The sequence below is a fragment of the Camelus bactrianus genome, chromosome 13 (genome assembly GCF_048773025.1).
Source record: "Camelus bactrianus isolate YW-2024 breed Bactrian camel chromosome 13, ASM4877302v1, whole genome shotgun sequence".
NCBI lineage: Eukaryota > Metazoa > Chordata > Mammalia > Artiodactyla > Camelidae > Camelus > Camelus bactrianus.
In genome coordinates this window covers 39,179,568-39,196,165 of record NC_133551.1, presented here as the reverse complement: position 1 = coordinate 39,196,165, position 16,598 = coordinate 39,179,568, and the positions used below count along the sequence as shown (strand labels likewise).

The 16,598-nt window shown below is 40.8% G+C and overlaps 1 non-coding gene across 1 annotated transcript; it reads right to left on the bottom strand.

Moving 5' to 3' along the window:
• Nucleotides 1–10,266: 10,266 nt before the first annotated feature.
• TRNAA-CGC (transfer RNA alanine (anticodon CGC)) lies at nt 10,267–10,338 on the bottom strand. Its single transcript has one exon. It is a non-coding gene; the product is annotated as a tRNA-Ala (tRNA).
• Between the last annotated feature and the right edge of the window lie 6,260 nt (nt 10,339–16,598).

Sequence of the window (16,598 nt, the reverse complement as noted above, 5' to 3'; positions counted from 1 at the left end):
ACACAGTAACTGAATTAAAAAATTCACTAGAGGTATTTGATGGCAGAATCAAAACAGGGAAGAGAATCAGCAAACTTGAAGACTGGTCTCTTGAAATTATCAAGTCTCCTGAGCAAACAGAATAGTAAGTTGAAAAAAGTGAACAGAGCCTATGGGACTTATGGGAAACCATCAAACAGGCCAAAATAAATAGCACTATGGGAGTCCCAGAAGACGAAGGAAAGAGAGAAAGGGGCAGAGAATGTATTTGAAGAAATAATGGGCAAAACTTCCCAAATTTGAGGGATGACATGGATATATAAATATAAGAAGCTTAACCAGTAGAAAGTTAGATAAATCCGGAGACCCACACGCACGTGGTACATTATAATCCAGCTGTAGAAAGATAAAGATTGATTCACAAAAGCAGCAAAAAAGTGATTTGTCACATAGAAATTATCTTCAATAAGATTATCGGATAATATTTCCGCAGAAACTCTGTAAGCTGAAGGAGGTGGGATGCTTTATATATAAAGTATTGGTAGAAAAAAAAACTTAACTGAGAAGTCTTTATCTGGCAGTACTGTCCTTCAAAAATGAGAGAGAAATCAAGTCATTTCTAGATTAAGAAGATGAAGGAGTTTGTTATCACTAGACTCATTCTAAAAGAACTGCTAGAAAAATCCTTCAAATTGAAATGAAAAGAGATTGGCAATATCTCAAATATGAAAATATAAATTTCTTCAATAAAGGCAAATTACATGAACAAATATAAAAATGTATCTTATTGCAATTTTGTCTTGTAATTCCATTTTTGATTCTCATAAAATTTAAAAGACAAAACTATAAAAATTATTATTAATCATATGTTAATAGGTACATAATATATAATGATGTATGTGTGACATCAATAATGGAGGGGTGGGTGGAGCTGTAAAAGGGTAGAGTTTTTCTAAGTGATTAAAGTTGATTTCAGTTTAAAACATTTCTGTAACTTTAGGAAATCACATGTAATCCCATGGTAACCATAATGAAAATATCTATAGAATATACAGAAAAGGAAATGAGAAGAGAATCAAAACACCTCACTACAGAAAATCAACTGAACACAACAAAGGAAGGCATTAAGGGAAGGAATGAAGAACAAGAAAGCTGTAAAACGTACAGAAAACAGATATCAAAATGGCAACAGTAAGTCTTTCTCTATCAATAATTACTGAAAATGTAAATGCATTAAACTCTCCAAAAGACTTAGGTTGGCAGAATAGGTTAAAAATAAGATTTGAGCATATGCTGTCTATAAGAAACTCACTTTAGGACACATATAGCTTGAATGTGAAAAGATGGAAAAAGATATTTTATGCAAATAGTAAACAAAAGAGACTAAGTTTTGCTATACTTACATCAAACAAAGTAGACTGTAAGTCAAAAACTGTTAAAAAGAGACTAAAAAAGACATACATAATGATAAAAGGGTAAATTTACCAAGATACAACAATTACTTACATATATACACAAGACATTATAGAGATAAACAAAATAGAGAATAGGAAAAACAGTAAATAAAAATCAATGAAACCAAAAGTTGGTTTGAAAAGATTAACAAAATTGACAAACTTTCAGCGAGACTAATGAAGAAAAAATGAAAGAAGACTCAAATAACTAAAATAAGATATTAAAGAGGAGATACTAATACTGATTTTACAGAAATAAAAAGGATTATAAGAGTACTAAGAATCATTGTACAACAAATTGATAACCTAGACAAAATGGACAGTTTCCTTGAAACATACAACAAACCAAGATTAAATCATGAAGAAAAAGGAAGTCTGAACGGACCTATAGGTAGTAAGAAGATTGAGTTAATAATCAAAACCTTCTCAAAGAAAAACCTAGAACCAGACGGCTCTACTGGTGAATTTTACCAAACATTTGAACAATTAAAGCCAATCCTCCTCAGATTCCAAGAAATTAAAGGGGAGAGATCATCTCCCAGCTCATTGTGAGGCCGGCATTAGCCTAACGCCAAAACCAGAGAAAGACAGTACAAGAAAACTACAGACCAGTATTCCCGATGAACACTGTGCAAAACTCCTCAGCAAAGACTAGCCAACAGAATTTAATAGCACATTAAAAGGATGACAAACCATGGCAAAGAGGGATTTATTCCTGGACTTCAAAGGTAGTTCAACACATGAAAATCAATAAAATACACACACCAACAGAAAGAAAAAATTCACACTGCATGATCATCTCAATTGGTACAGAAAAAGAACTTCATGGCATTCACACACTTTCATGATAAAAACAGTAAACAGACTAGGAGCGGAAGGCAACTACTTTAAGGTAATAAAGGCCAAATATGAAAACGCCACAGCTAGTATCATAATGGTGAAGGACTAAAAGCTTTCCCTTTAAGAACAGAAATAAGACAAGGATGCCACTTGTGTGCAATGTAGTACTGGAAGCCCTAGCCAGAGAAATTAGTCAAGGAAAAGAAAAGACGTCCAGATTGGAAACAGAGAAGTAAAATTATATTGATTCTCAGGTGACATGATCTTATCTACAGAAAACTAAATATTCCATGAAAAACTGAGTGCTAATGAGTGCACTCAGCAAAGTTGCAGAATACAAAAATCAATACATAAAAATCAGTTTTATTTCTGTACACTAACAATGAACACTCAAATAAGGAAGTTCGGAAAACAATGCCATTTACAAAAGCATCAAAAAGAATAAAATATTTAGGAATGAACTTAACCAAGGAGGTGAAAGACTTGCAAACCAAAAACTACAGAACATTGTTGACAAGTAACTGACAATGTCTACTTTGTAGATTATGGTGAAGCTTTTATAATACGTGCAAAAGAACATAGCAGATGGCCGAGTACAGACAGGTATGGAGTAGAAGCTAGCTAATGGTGGAAAGAAGGATGAAGGAAATTATCTAAGGCATAGTCACCCTCAAGAATCAGAGGAATTATTTCACTTCCTCCCGAAGACTTTCCCAGAATCTCTCCCTGACTTCGATGCAAGAGAAATAAAATCAAAGCTAGCTCTGTAGTTGTTTGGACATAGTCTTATCAAATGCTGCTCTTACTAACACAGTACTGATTTTATTCTTTCGTGAATAGTGTGTCTCAGTTTCTGCAAATATTTCCATGCCCCAGATCTCATTTGAACTTGTTATCTGCCCTCTCTGCTCGATCCCAATAGCTACTGTACTAATGCAGGGCCTCCTCTCCCTCAGTTTGACTGTGGTAGTGGCTTCCTTGCCTGTCTCCATGCCTCTGGTACAGCTCAGCTGGTTTCACAACTCCTCCACAGCCTCCAGGAAGAATTGTGACCTCCTGGTATGGGAATCCAAAGTCTGCTACAAAAATCCACATCTGCTGAAACCCAGTATCCATTATCACTGCTGAAGAATGTGACTTTTGCCTCCTTTCTGCCTTCCGGAGCTCCCGTGAATGCATCTTATTGATGCACAACTCTGGAGGTAAGTGAGTTTGGGAGATGTGGTTCCCAGGCTTCCAGCCCCGACGATGAAGGAGAAGGCAAAGCAGCAGGTAGAAGAGAAAGCTGAACCACAAACCACAGCCCCACATCATCCAGAATATCCCTTACTGATGTTTGGACCCCAGCATCCTCTTCAGCCTCGCCTACCTGACCTGTGTCCCAGTCTCACTGAATATCTGGCTCTTTCCTGAGATGCAGCCCAGCTCATGCTCTTCTCTCTCCTGAGAAGACCCTTTCCCCCCAGCTCGTGTTCACTGCTCCTTTGGGCCATAGTCAGCACCTTCTTGTGAAGCCACCCTGCCCGCCCTGTCGGGCTGGTGCACTGCACCATGCTTTCCCATCATCATACACTCATGTCACGTTTTATACCCATCCGTTGACTTGTTTATCCTCCCCCAGAGGCTAGAGTTTCTAGAAGTTAAGGATTATATTTCAGTGTGTGTCTGTAGCTGAGCGCCTTTTCTGTCATGCTCACTTTCCCCCAGGAAAGATGACAGACATTCAGCATGTATTTCCTGGGCACTTACCATGAGGGTGGCACCGTGATGGTCTTCCTCAAAGAGCAAGTGAACAAGATAAAAGCCACTGTACTGTTAGGTTCTCATCTATTAAAAAACATGGTCGTGATCATTTCTGCCTTGTATTCTCAACCCTTTCCCAATTAAGGAGTAGAAGATCTGTCTCCAGAGCCAGGTTTCTATCCTACCTGCTGCAGCATAATCTTTCCCACCCTCCTTATGCCACCAAGAATGGGTTGGTTATCAGAGACCTCAAACTTCCATCTGCTTAAAATGCATCCATGCTCCCCAGCCCTGAGCAAGGCCGGTGAAGCACTGGACACAGCTCCCCTAGGGTTGGCCAAGCCTGCAGGCCATTATGCCTCCCTGAGCCTCAGGGCCTCGGGGTTTCTGGACTGTTAAGGGTTATCAGGGACGCAGGACAAATGAAGTCTGCAGTCCATCAAACCTGCAGACAGATGTGGTTGGCAGCGAGTAGGGCCAGGGCTTAGAAACTACTGGAATCTCATTATGGAGACACATGATCCTTGCTCGCTTTGCTTAGGAGAAGGCCAGACCTTTTTTTTTTCTCTTCTCTTCTATTCTTCAAACCAGTCTGCAGCCCTGGGATTGCTCATTAGGAGAGAAATGTGAAAGTAAATAAAATCTAATCTTTTTAGATACAGAATTGTGTGTTTACACTTGATGTTTAAAACCGTAAGGTTTTGGTCTCAGCGCCCTTGGCTGGGAGCAGGAGACATCTATTCAGGTCCTCTCTGCAGAGCCTGTTCCAGCTCATTTCCCTGCTCTCTGTAAAAACACAGATTCTTTCCTCTTTTCTCTTGTCACAGATCCCTTTGGAAATCTGACAAAATCTATTCCTCAGAAAGTGAATGCAGTCATGCCTTAGCCCCACTGTACTTTCTTTTAGTTTTTGTCTCTCATCATTAGTCCTTTACGATGAAATCAGTGGCATTTTCTCCTTTTCTCTAGATGCAAACTCCAATAGCTCCATGGCTTTTCTGTTCAGTCTTAATATTCTTCCTATTGTCAGTTTAGGGCAAAATACAGGTTTAATTCAGCAGGCAGAATATCCAAAACAAAAGATTAACCCAAACTCCCAACTAGAGAGTGAATGTTTCCCCTTCTTGAGTTCTGGGCCAGCTCGGGTGGTAGCTCCCGATCTGAGGGTGCTTAGGGAGAAGATGAGCCATCCTTAGAGAGGATGGCGAAATTCTTGCTGGAAGCGGCCCCACCCTCCAGTTGTGGTAGATGTTTCGAGTGAACTCCTTTTCTCCTAGGCTCGCCTGTGGGGCTTTGTGGCTGCCTGCTGGGTACCACCTGAGACTGCAATTCCTGTGATGGGGTCAGGCACGTTTTCTTCAGCTGGCTGCTGCTGAGCCTCTCCCTCAGCTCTGTATTTCGCATTCTTGCTCTTGAGTTCTCTAGACCTCTAGCTGCAGCATTCTGGGGCAGGTTTCACGACACCTCCAGGCAGCTGCTTCTCTCCCACTCCTGGCCCCGGAAACTGTCCTGTACATCTAGTCCCAGCGAAGTCTGAGGTGCAGGCTGATCTTGGTGCCCCTCTCTCCTGTTGCCACGGGCAGTTTTAACTTTCTCAGGTGTGAGTCCTGCGTCATTCTTGTGTCTCCCAAACTCAGGGAAGGCTTATAAACTCTTCCAAGGGTTCCATAGAAGCCTCCTTGATTTTAGGCTGGAAGTAAACAAACGAGCATCCTTATCACCACCGCTCTCTTATTGGATGGAGGTACATTCTCCCAGACAGTAATAGCTCTCTTCACAAGCCTTTCATTTTCCTTGCATCCTTAGTCCTTCTTATGTCCCTGATCTACCCGAGGATCTTAGAATCTTGGAACAAGTTCTCAGAATTTCTTTTGTTATCTGTTATTTGAGAATATGGAATTACAGAGGGCTTGAGAGAGACTGTTGTATTGATAATGCAATGAAAATGGGAGCAGGAGAATCCCAGCATCGTAAACATTATCTACAAACCTTTTTATAGATTTCAAGGATTCAAGCCAATAAATGGAAGCTAAGGCAAGACTGCTTGGGTTAGATTTATTGATCCAGTTTTTATTAAGTTTAAGTTACAGCTTGGACATCAACTAAAGTAAAATGGATGCAGGGATAAATATGCATTGCTCCCTACCTTTTAAAATATGTAAACCAGTTCTTAGAGTGCTCTGTGATAAATGCTGTAATGGAGCGGAAGGGTGTCCGGGGAAGGTTTCTAGTTCTATTAAAGGGACACAGGAAATGTCTCAAAAGAAATAACACTTAAAAGGAGACCCAAGTGAGAGTAGGACCCAAGTAGGTAAAAGGACAAAGTTGGGGTAGAGGTAGCTGAGGGCATCCTAGGAAGAAGGAGCAGATGCAAAGGAACAGTACAACGTCAGTACACAGTACAGAAAGCAGGGCTCATGGAGCCAATTAATGGAAGAGGAGGAGGAAAGTTAGGGGCTTTGACTGCCTTGCTCCGGAGAGTCTTCAGCATTCTTCCAATTCTCCGTTTTGCTTATGTGGGGAAACCCCAGAGCAGTGACATAGACAGGAAATTGTTTTGGAGCATCTTGAGTAGTTTAGGCATGAGATTATGAGGGCCTGGATGGAAATACTGACGGGGCTAAGAGGTAGGTAGAACTGGTAAAACTTGAACGTAGCTGGGAATAAGGGAGATGGAAAATCCAACGTGACTGTAAGGTCTTGGGCTTAGGAAATACACTAGTGATTTTCAGAGAACGCACACAGGAAAAAGGAGCCAATTAAGGGAGGGATGGTAAACACTAGGGATAAAGGCTCACCCATCTTGGAGCATGATGAATTTGAGGTGGAGATGTCAAGAGGGCTGGCATGTGTGGCTGAGGAAGAACATCCATGGATTGGCAGGGCTCTAGCCTTTACTTTCAGCTAATTTCCCCACCAGCCTGGCTCAGTATCACAGAGGGAAGTGGAATTGAAATGTATTTTAAGGCCAGAGTGAGACATTTGTGAATCCGGGGTAAGACAGGCCTTTATTCCTCCATTTTGCCTTCATTGCCAGAAGACAAGGGGCTAAAATTTACAACCAACTCAAAGAATAATTCAAAGGCCAATTCTTCCTGATGGTAGGTCAAAGCCATTGCTTAATTAATGACAGTCAAAAGTCCTGGGTTCAATCCCAGATTGGATCAGGCCACTCCACTTACTGGTCAGTAGCGCACAGGGCTGGAAGACCAGACCTGGGTCTGAGTCACAGGGTGTAGTGACCACAGCCGACAGGCCACTTACAGGGAACACTAGGACCTCTAGTGTCCCAGGCAATGACTCATGCCCATGTGCCAAGCACTTAATTGCAGACGTTCACGTCGTGTAGATGGGAAGCTAGGAGCATTGGCTAGGGGAACCCCATCAAGCTTAAAGCCATGAAAGACAAAAACAGGAATTGAATCAAGAGGTTAGGAGCAGGGAATGGCTTTCTTGATCATCCACCCAGGCAGGTCTCATTATCCACCCCACCAATTTTGTCCCAGTTCCTTGTTTGTTTCCCTCGTGGCACTTATCATAAAGGTGGTTGTTTCCACATCCGCTTACTTGTGACTTCTCCAGTAAACTTGAGGGCAGCAACTCTCTGTCTTTTCTACTGCTAGACCTCCAATGCCTAGATCAGCGACCAGCACATAGTAGACACTCATGTGCTGAGCCAGTTGAGTGGAGTACAGGGCGGGCTGAAGCAGACAGGTCTGGAGTGAGACCATAAACAGAGGGAAGGAGACCACCACCTCTTCTTACCGGGGGCTCACCATGTGCGAGGTGGGCCGGCATGTCAGCGTGAGGACTAGGGCAGACCAGTTTCACTCTATGGTTGCTCTGCCAGTCAAGACCCTTCTAATAATGGTCTTTATGTATTAGAACCAGAGACTTTCATTTGGTTTCTGTCTGCTGTCTCTACTCCTGCCCAAATACAGTGCTTGCATCATCTCTAAAATACTGTTGCCTCAGTTGTCTATCTTGTTTGCACAACTACTTCCAAGGGTAGGGCCCCCGCCCCAGGAGTGAGCCGCTTGCCCTACAGATAGCTCTGACTACCACGCTGTGTTGTACATGGGGGGAATCTCTGATGCTTGCATCTGTTTGCCCTTCGCAGCACAGTAATTTACTGAAGAAGCCCTGTCCATGCTTGTTTTTATGTACACAGAAACAAGGAAAAGACAAACATCTGTAGCTGAGTCTTTAAACAAAGTTTCAAGAGATATTCTTCAATTCCTCGTCGCTTCCTGGAGCGGTAGGAAATGATCAAATGCTTGGCTTTTTTCCCATCTTTGAAAGAGGCTGTGATGCAGTCACTCCATAATGAAAATCAAGTAGTTCACTAACTTCAAGGCATAGAGGATAAGCCAGGGATTGGGTCCAGGAATGAGATGAATGATCTTCATATATTATCTGGGAGCCGAAGGTAGTAACGAAGGAGTGAACCAAAGGCCAGTTGCCGAGGGTTGGTGGCTGCAGGTCACGACCTACTCAGGAGGCATTAGGTCATAGGTGAAGGATGGAATTCAAGGCACTTAGTGAGGCCTTGGTGGATAATTGCCACCTTGGCATTCAGTGACCTTAAGAGTTGTAACATAGACAGATGTCAACTTAGGAATATTAACTGTGGGACACTTCAGAATAGTGGTTAATGAAAGACTTGGGTGTCTGACAAACTACTCCCTCAGGCTCTAGGATCACACATTCAACCACTGACTATTTCCCCTTTGTTGTCTCCAGTACGACTTGGCCAAAGCCATGGTCACAGACACAGGCTGAGGGAAGGATGCTGGTGCATCAGTGGTAGGTCTGAGCTATGTGCTTATTACTTTGCTTGGCCTCCCCCTTCTGCCCGTTTGATTTTTAATGTACCAGTTCCGTCTTTTGTTGGAGTGTCGCTGGGCCCATTTGATCGTCTGACCCGGTGAGCCTGATAGGATTCAGCTCATGCAGGCAGCTGTGGGCACAAGGTCCCATGGCATTAGCATTCCATCTCTATCAGAGCCCAGTAGCACAGCAGGAATTGTTTTTAAAAATAACGCCGAAGAGGCCAAATTTCAGAATGAGTTTACTTTCTAGAAATTGCTAATTGAAAACAACTCTGATCAGCAGAAGATCAACAGTGACTATGATGCCATATTCACCTTTTTTGAAAGGGGATGTTGAAATACTTTAACTGATGATACAATAAAAAGAGCAAAAATAACCAACATTTATTCTTCTACTTTCTCAAAGAGAACAATTTTCAAAATATTTATGATGGCAGAAATAAGATTAGGTAAAAGGACAATAAAACTAGAAACTGTAAACTAAATTAATTTTTCCAGCCTCAGAAGAGCATATCTTAATGTAATTAAAAAATAAAACTTGTGGATTTGATGTGGAAATACTTTTAGTAATCATAGAGAAATAGAAAACAGGATGCACAAGTTGAAAATATATCTCAACTTTCAAAAAAGGAGACAAATAATTTTAGAAACTATAGTCCAATGAACTTACTGTCAATCCTGAAGAAATTCTAGAAGGGATTACCAAACAGCCTATTGAGATATAAAGAAGAAAGCAGTAACTAGGAGGAACTATTATGTTTAAAACCTCACTTTATAAATTCATTTTAAAATAAAAATTCTGCGTTGGTAAAATAAATAAATAAAATATGTGTAATTAGCCATTGGAGGTGACATGGCCTTCCTTGCTGAAAAATCCTAGAGACCTGTATTGTGATTATGCCCTGGGATTGGCACAAACTCCACATGCATCTTTCTCCAGTTTTGACACTGCTGACATCTTAGGATCCACCAGATCATATGGCCCAAGTAGTACAGCTGCTTGTAATACACACAAATCAAGCCCTTTAAAAATACGCGGAGCTTCACTGGGGGAGCTTGTTTGGAATTGGGAAGGTTAGCAGAGGTGACTTGAATACATGTGGGAAACGAAGACGAGGAAGGAAATCCTGTTCTTGTCTGAGTTCTATAAAGAAAATCACCGGGCTAAGTGCTGACCCAGCTTTATCTCCCAGAAAATCCAAGCATAATGGGGTGTGGACTCATGAAGCCAGGTACCGTTTGTCGTGGGTTCTGTGGAGGCTTTCATAGGTTGCATGAAGCTGAGCCACATGAAATCACCAGCACCCTACTCTCCTTTGCTGACAATTTCCACTGCAATTCCACTTACTCTATTTCCTCTTTTTCAAAAATCTTTTTTGGGGGGAGGTAATTATGCTTACATATTATTTTTTTTTTAATAGAGGTACTGGGGATTGAACCCAGGATCTCATGCATGCGAAGCATGTGCTCTACCACTGAGCTATACCCCCTCCCCCCTTATTCTGTTTCCTCTTATGCTACAGGTTAGCATCCACACAAGCAGAGTCAACACAGTGACAACTATGAGATGGCCAAGGGTGAAATGAAAGAGATTGTTGTTGGCTATTGTTTGTGCCCAGCAGATTTCCTGACATTTTAAAAATACTCAGTCTTTATTATGTACAGTCATCTCATTCAATCTCTAAGGTCTGTTAAGATCATTTTACCTAAAAAGTGACTCACAGGTTTAAGTGATTTGCTTAAAGAGCCTAAAAGAGGTTTGGGTAGAGTTTTGACAAAGCTCCTGCAGAAAAGGGGCCCCAGTTAAAGTTTCCGTGTTAACACTTTGCTGGTGAGTGAAATTCCAGGGAAGCAGGAGTGACGGACAAGGAGGAGGAGAATCAGTGTAGTTGTCGTTCTGAACTGCCACAGCTTGGCAACAAGTTGACTCCCTGTCTTCTGGGCATCTTCAGAGAGGCTGTATGAAGCTGCTGTGTCTCCAGACTGTGTTTGGAAAGGAGTATTTGGTGGCAGATGGGAGGTGGTGACAGTCAGGGATGACCCCATGGGGTGTTAACTCTGGCACTTTTAGGTTGTTCAACTGAAGATGTGAGGAAGTTGTTTGTGTGGTGGTTCAACTGTGACACAAAATCCCCAGGGCAGAAGGCAACAGGATAGTGGTCTGGGTGCAAGGCGGGCACGGGCAGGGCAAGCCCTCAAGGGAATGGAGGGACTGGGAGAAATTGCCTCTGCCCCTGATGGCCTTTGCAAGCCCCTCTCTTTGTAGCAACAGCAGAGGCTTTAGAGACCTGGGTCCAGGATCATGGGAACCAAGCAAGTGTTCTCCAGGTCTGTACTGTTCAGAAAGCAAGAAGAGGGGACAGATCGTGGCCAGGGCATAATCTGAGTCTCCCATGGTTAGGATACGTGGACCTGTTTTCCCTCTTTACCTTTGAGCTAGTCATAAAATGTTTCGAGCGGAAACAGCATTGAAAGGAAGGCTAAATTGTAACACTATAAACTTCTTTTAGGTTTTAAGTGGCACCTGACCTTCAGAACCTAATGTTTTCCTTTAGATGATTTCAAAACTATAAAAGCTCACTTTTAGTCTCATTGTAGAAACACTAGAGAAAGTTTGGAAACTGTCTAGAAATGTAAGGAAGAAATAAAAACATCACTCATAGCAACAGTACCTAGAAGTGACCATTGGAAGTATATACCCAGTGCTCTGCTTATATGCAGAGTCTGGATCGCTCTACTAGGCAAACACTCAGTCTGCTCAAGTGCATGTGAGCTTGGGGGAAACCCAGAATAGGTAATGGAGGAAGGGGTGTTGAAGATCAGTTACAGCCTAGGGACTGTCTGTAATATTGGAGACTGGATCTTACTGCACAAACTTACCTGCACTAAGTCTATCAACAGATGACTGGATAAAGAAGATATGGTATGTGTGTGTGTGTGTGTGTGTGTGTGTGCGTGTGTGTGTGCGTGTGTGTGTGTGTGTGTGTGTGTGTAAATAATGGAATATTACTCAGCCAGAAAAAAGAATTAAATAATGTCATTTGCAGCAACATAGACGGACCTAGAGATTATCATTCTAAGTGAAATAAGCCAGAAAGAAAAAGAAAAATATCATATAACATCACTCATATGTGGAATCTTAAAAAATGATATAAATCTTATTTACAAACCAAAATAGACTCACAGACATAGAAAACAAATTATGGTTACCAAAGGGGAAAGGATGGGGGAGAGATAAATTAGGAGTTTGCGACTAACAGTTACACATTTGTAAAATAATAAGCAACAAGGACCTACTGTATAGTACAGGGAACTATATTCAATGTCTTGTAATAACATAATGGAAAAGAATCTGAGAAAATACGTATGTATGTGAATGTGTAAATGAGTCATTTTGCTGTACACCTGAAAGTAACATTGTAAATTTCCTATACTTCAAAAACAAAATTTTTAAAAAATCTCAAAGAGACTGCAGTGGGCAAGGTCCATGGGAGGAGACTGCACTGAGCCACCTCAAGACAGAGCAGAAATTGTGATGGACCTGGCTGGTGTGAAGGATGGCTGGTTTCATACACCTCTTGTGTACTGCCTCTTGTCCTCCAGCCCTCCCTTCCCTTTACCCACTGCTGCAGCACCAGCTTTGTGTAGGTGTAAGTTTCCAGCACATCCTGTTTCTTGCTTTCTGTCTTAGGTCTTCCCTGATACCTCAGAGGCAGAGGTCCCTGGGGACTCACTCAGTACTCTTGCTTGTGCTGCTCTGGACAGAGAGGGAGGCAACACCAGTGGGTCAGCCTTGACTGATGGAGTCAGACATAACCTCCCCTTCCCCATCCACTGAGTAAGTGATTCTGAGGCACATTCTCTCTAGCTCCTCTGAGGGTTCCCCCCTTGCTCAGAGGTGACAAGCTGGATAATGCATCCTTGCACTGGCTTTTCCACCATCCCCCTACTCTTCTTTCCTGAAATAACTTCCCCAAATAAATTACATGCTAGCAAGTCCTTATCTTAGGCTGGGCTTTCTAGGAGAACCCAGGCTAAGATTAGAAGTATGTATCCAACTCTATGTAACTATCATAAGCCTGTCTCCCTATCATTATAAGATATATAAACATTTTTAATGGTTGTAACATAAGACAGGCTCTGAAGCCACCCTGCCTGTCAAATAACTGCCTGCTCAGTAAACTTGGATAAGTTATTTAACTTTTTAGTGTCAGTTTTCTTATACATAAAACGGTGATAATGGTAATGATACCCGCATAGGGTTATTGAGAGAATTAATATGTTAATTCAGATTAAGTACTTTGAACTTTGCCTGGCACAGAATAGCTAACACATTGTGCTTTCTTGTTATTTTATATTATAACAGCAAATTGGCTAATTACAATGTTCCCACTGTTTCCACAATTTTCCCACTGTTAAATAACACACTGCGTGAACCCTATCGGCATGAACGGGGTCAGCCAACAGCGACGCTCACTGTGTGAGCCATGTCTGTGTAAGTCGTTTCTGCATCCCAGATTATTTCCTTAGGATAGATTTCTGGAAATAGTATTTCTGGATCCAAAGAGCCCATGCCTATTGCTACAGCAGCACTCAGCACACTGCTCTGGAAGAGCCCACCATTGCTGAGAGCCCCAAGATGCAGGTCCTAGGGTAGGAGGTAGGCTTTTCCATTCTCATTGTATTCCAGCCCTTGACAAAGCCCTCCTACAGGCCAGCCCCCCGGTTAAACACAAACTGTGGTGTTGATACCTATTTCTGAACAGGTGGCCCATGCTTAATACATTTTTAGTGAGGTTGTAGAGTATAAAGATCTAAAATGGACCAGAACATGCAGGGCATTTAGTTAGAAACTCCCACAAAACAGATGTATAATCAGAGTTTACAAGAACTGATGCTGAGATTATATTACTGTAATAGAAATGCACCCATCCACACCCATTAAAAAAAGGTAAACATGTTTCATATTCCAACTGTGTCAATAACCAAAGGGCAGAAATGGATCCCATAAGAAAACAAACATTCAGCCTTCATAATTAAAAGTCAATATTAGACAAAGACCCCAAATAGGCTAGGCAATTACCTGCCTCCTCTTAGTTCATGCCTTGATGATTCCTCCCTACGTTCCGTGGGAGGAACTGCTGCTTTGCCAAGGCTCACCTGGTTAGAATTTTTCATGGAGCATGACTTCAAGGAAAAAAAAAAAAAGGCCCAGTCAAGCAAAACTGTGCAAATTAATTTGGGTTTACATTACCAAAGTGTGTATCCCAACTGGGTGTCTGAAGGAAAATTGAAACATAACATGCCATATAAACAGAAAAATAATTGATGGCTTTGGAAGCAATAAAAATTATTACCTTCTGGGAAATTCAACTCAGAGTTACAGAAGGATACTAAACAGAATTGATGGAAACAGACAACATACACAGCTATTAATTTGGAGATTTGGTTTTAAAAACAGTTTAAACTGTTACTGTGTATCTTCTGCCTGTTTTCATGATGTGTACTAGAGGCACGGGTGTGAGGACACACGCTCTTCCACCAGATTATGTGGTCATAAAACAGTACATGTTGTAACAAAATGCAGTGGGAACACAGATACTGGAGCAGTGAGTTGTGCTTGTCAGGGTGGTTATGGAGAACTTTTACTATGATTATATATGTTTTCAGGTATCGTGAAGACACAAGATGAGTTACCCTGATCTTTGGGATAGAAAAGTACTTGGCTTAAACTGTCATTTCACAAGATGAGAAACTCACTACCCTTCTAATGTCCTTGAGGATCTTGGGTGGGAGTTTTCCAGAGAGGTTTATATTTCTCCTAGTTGTAATGGCTGTGGCTATGGGTTCCTGATCTTCATGAATTAGACCATTTTCTTAATCACCTGGCTGTCCACATACACATAATGTGGAATGTAATTTTCCACATTACATTATTCCACAGTGAAAACCACCTCATCCTTCACTCCTGCAAACAATGATGCCAGCTGTGCAGCCCCAGACTCTTCCTGAGTGGTTGGACCATGGAGGGGATCTCATACCACAGCATCAATCCCAGCCTCAACTTGAGTATTTAAATGTTCTTCGTAACTGGTTCATCCACTTGGCCACTAGGAGTTTCTGACTGTATTCCTTACCTTCTTTTCCCCCTTTGACTCTGCTTCTCAATACTCACCCCCAAATCCCAATACTTGTAGCTTAATTATTCTGGGTTAAATTTTTATTTCATTTTTGTTTTATTTTTTAAATTAAGGTATAGTTGAATATATATATGAATATTATATAAATTTCAGGTGTATAACATAGTGATTCACAACTTTTAAAGATTAGGTAGTTATAACATATTGACTATATTCCTTGTGTTGTACAATATATCCTTGTAGCTTACTTTATACACAGTACTTTATACCTCTTAATCACCTACCTGTCTCTTGCCACTCCCCCACCTCCACGCTAGTAATGACTAGTTTGTTTTCTATATCTATGAGTCTGCTTTGTTATATTCACTTGTTTATTTTTTGATTCCACATATAAATAATAACATGCAGTATTTCTTTCTCTGACATGTCACTAAACATGATATTCTCCTGGTCCATCCTTGTTGTTGCAAATGGCAAAATCTTTTTTTATGGCTGAGTGTATCTATATATACTACGTATTCTTTATCTGTTCATTTCTTGATGGACACTTAGGTTGTGTCCATTTCTTGGCTATTATAAATAATACTGTGCACATTGGGATGCATATATCCTTTTAAATTAGTATTTTTGTTTTCTTCAGATATATATCCAGGAATGGAATTGTTGGATCATATAGTATAGTTCTGCTTTTAGTTTTTTGAGGAACCTCCATAATATTTTCCACAGTGACTGCACCAATTTATATTCCCACCAGCAGTGTACAGGATTCCCTTTGCTCTGCATCCTCACCAACATTTATTTGTGTTCTTTTGATGACAGCCATTCTGACAGGTGTGAGGTAGTTTATCATTGTGATCTTAGTTTGCATTTCTCTGATGATTAGTGATGTTGAACATCTTTTCATGTGCCTGTTGGCCACTTGTGTATCTTCTTTGGAAAAAATGTCTGTTCATTCCTTCTGCCCATTTTAAAATTTTTTTTTTATTTTTAATTGTATGAGCTTTTTATATATGTATTTATATTAATCCCTTATTAGCCATATTTTTTGCAAATATTTTCTTCCATTCAGTAGGTTGTCTATTTGCCAGTGGTTTCCTTTGCTGTACAAAAAAGCTTTTAAGTTAATTAGGTCCCATTTGTTTATTTTTTCCTTTTGTTTCCTTTGCCTTAGAAGCAGCTCTAAAAAAAAAAATTGCACTATTTGTGTCAGAGTGTTCTGCCTGTATTTTCTTCTGGGAGTTCTATGGTTTCCAGTCTTATATTTAGATATTTAATCCATTTTGAGTTTAGTTTTGTATTTGGTTTGAGAAGATGTTCTAATTTAATTCTTTCACATGTCACTGTCCAGTCTTCCCTTATTGTATATGTGAAAAATGTCATTGGCATTTTGATAGGGGTTGCACTGAATGTGTAGATTGCCTTGAGCAGTGTGGTCATTTTAACAATATTAGTATCTCTATGCCATGAACATGGTATATCCTTCCATCTGTTCATGTCACCTTCAGTTTCTCTCATCATTGATTTACAGTTTTCAAGTACAAATTTTTTACCTCCTTAGGTAGATTTATTCCTACATATCTTACTCTTTTTGATGTGATTATAAATGAGTG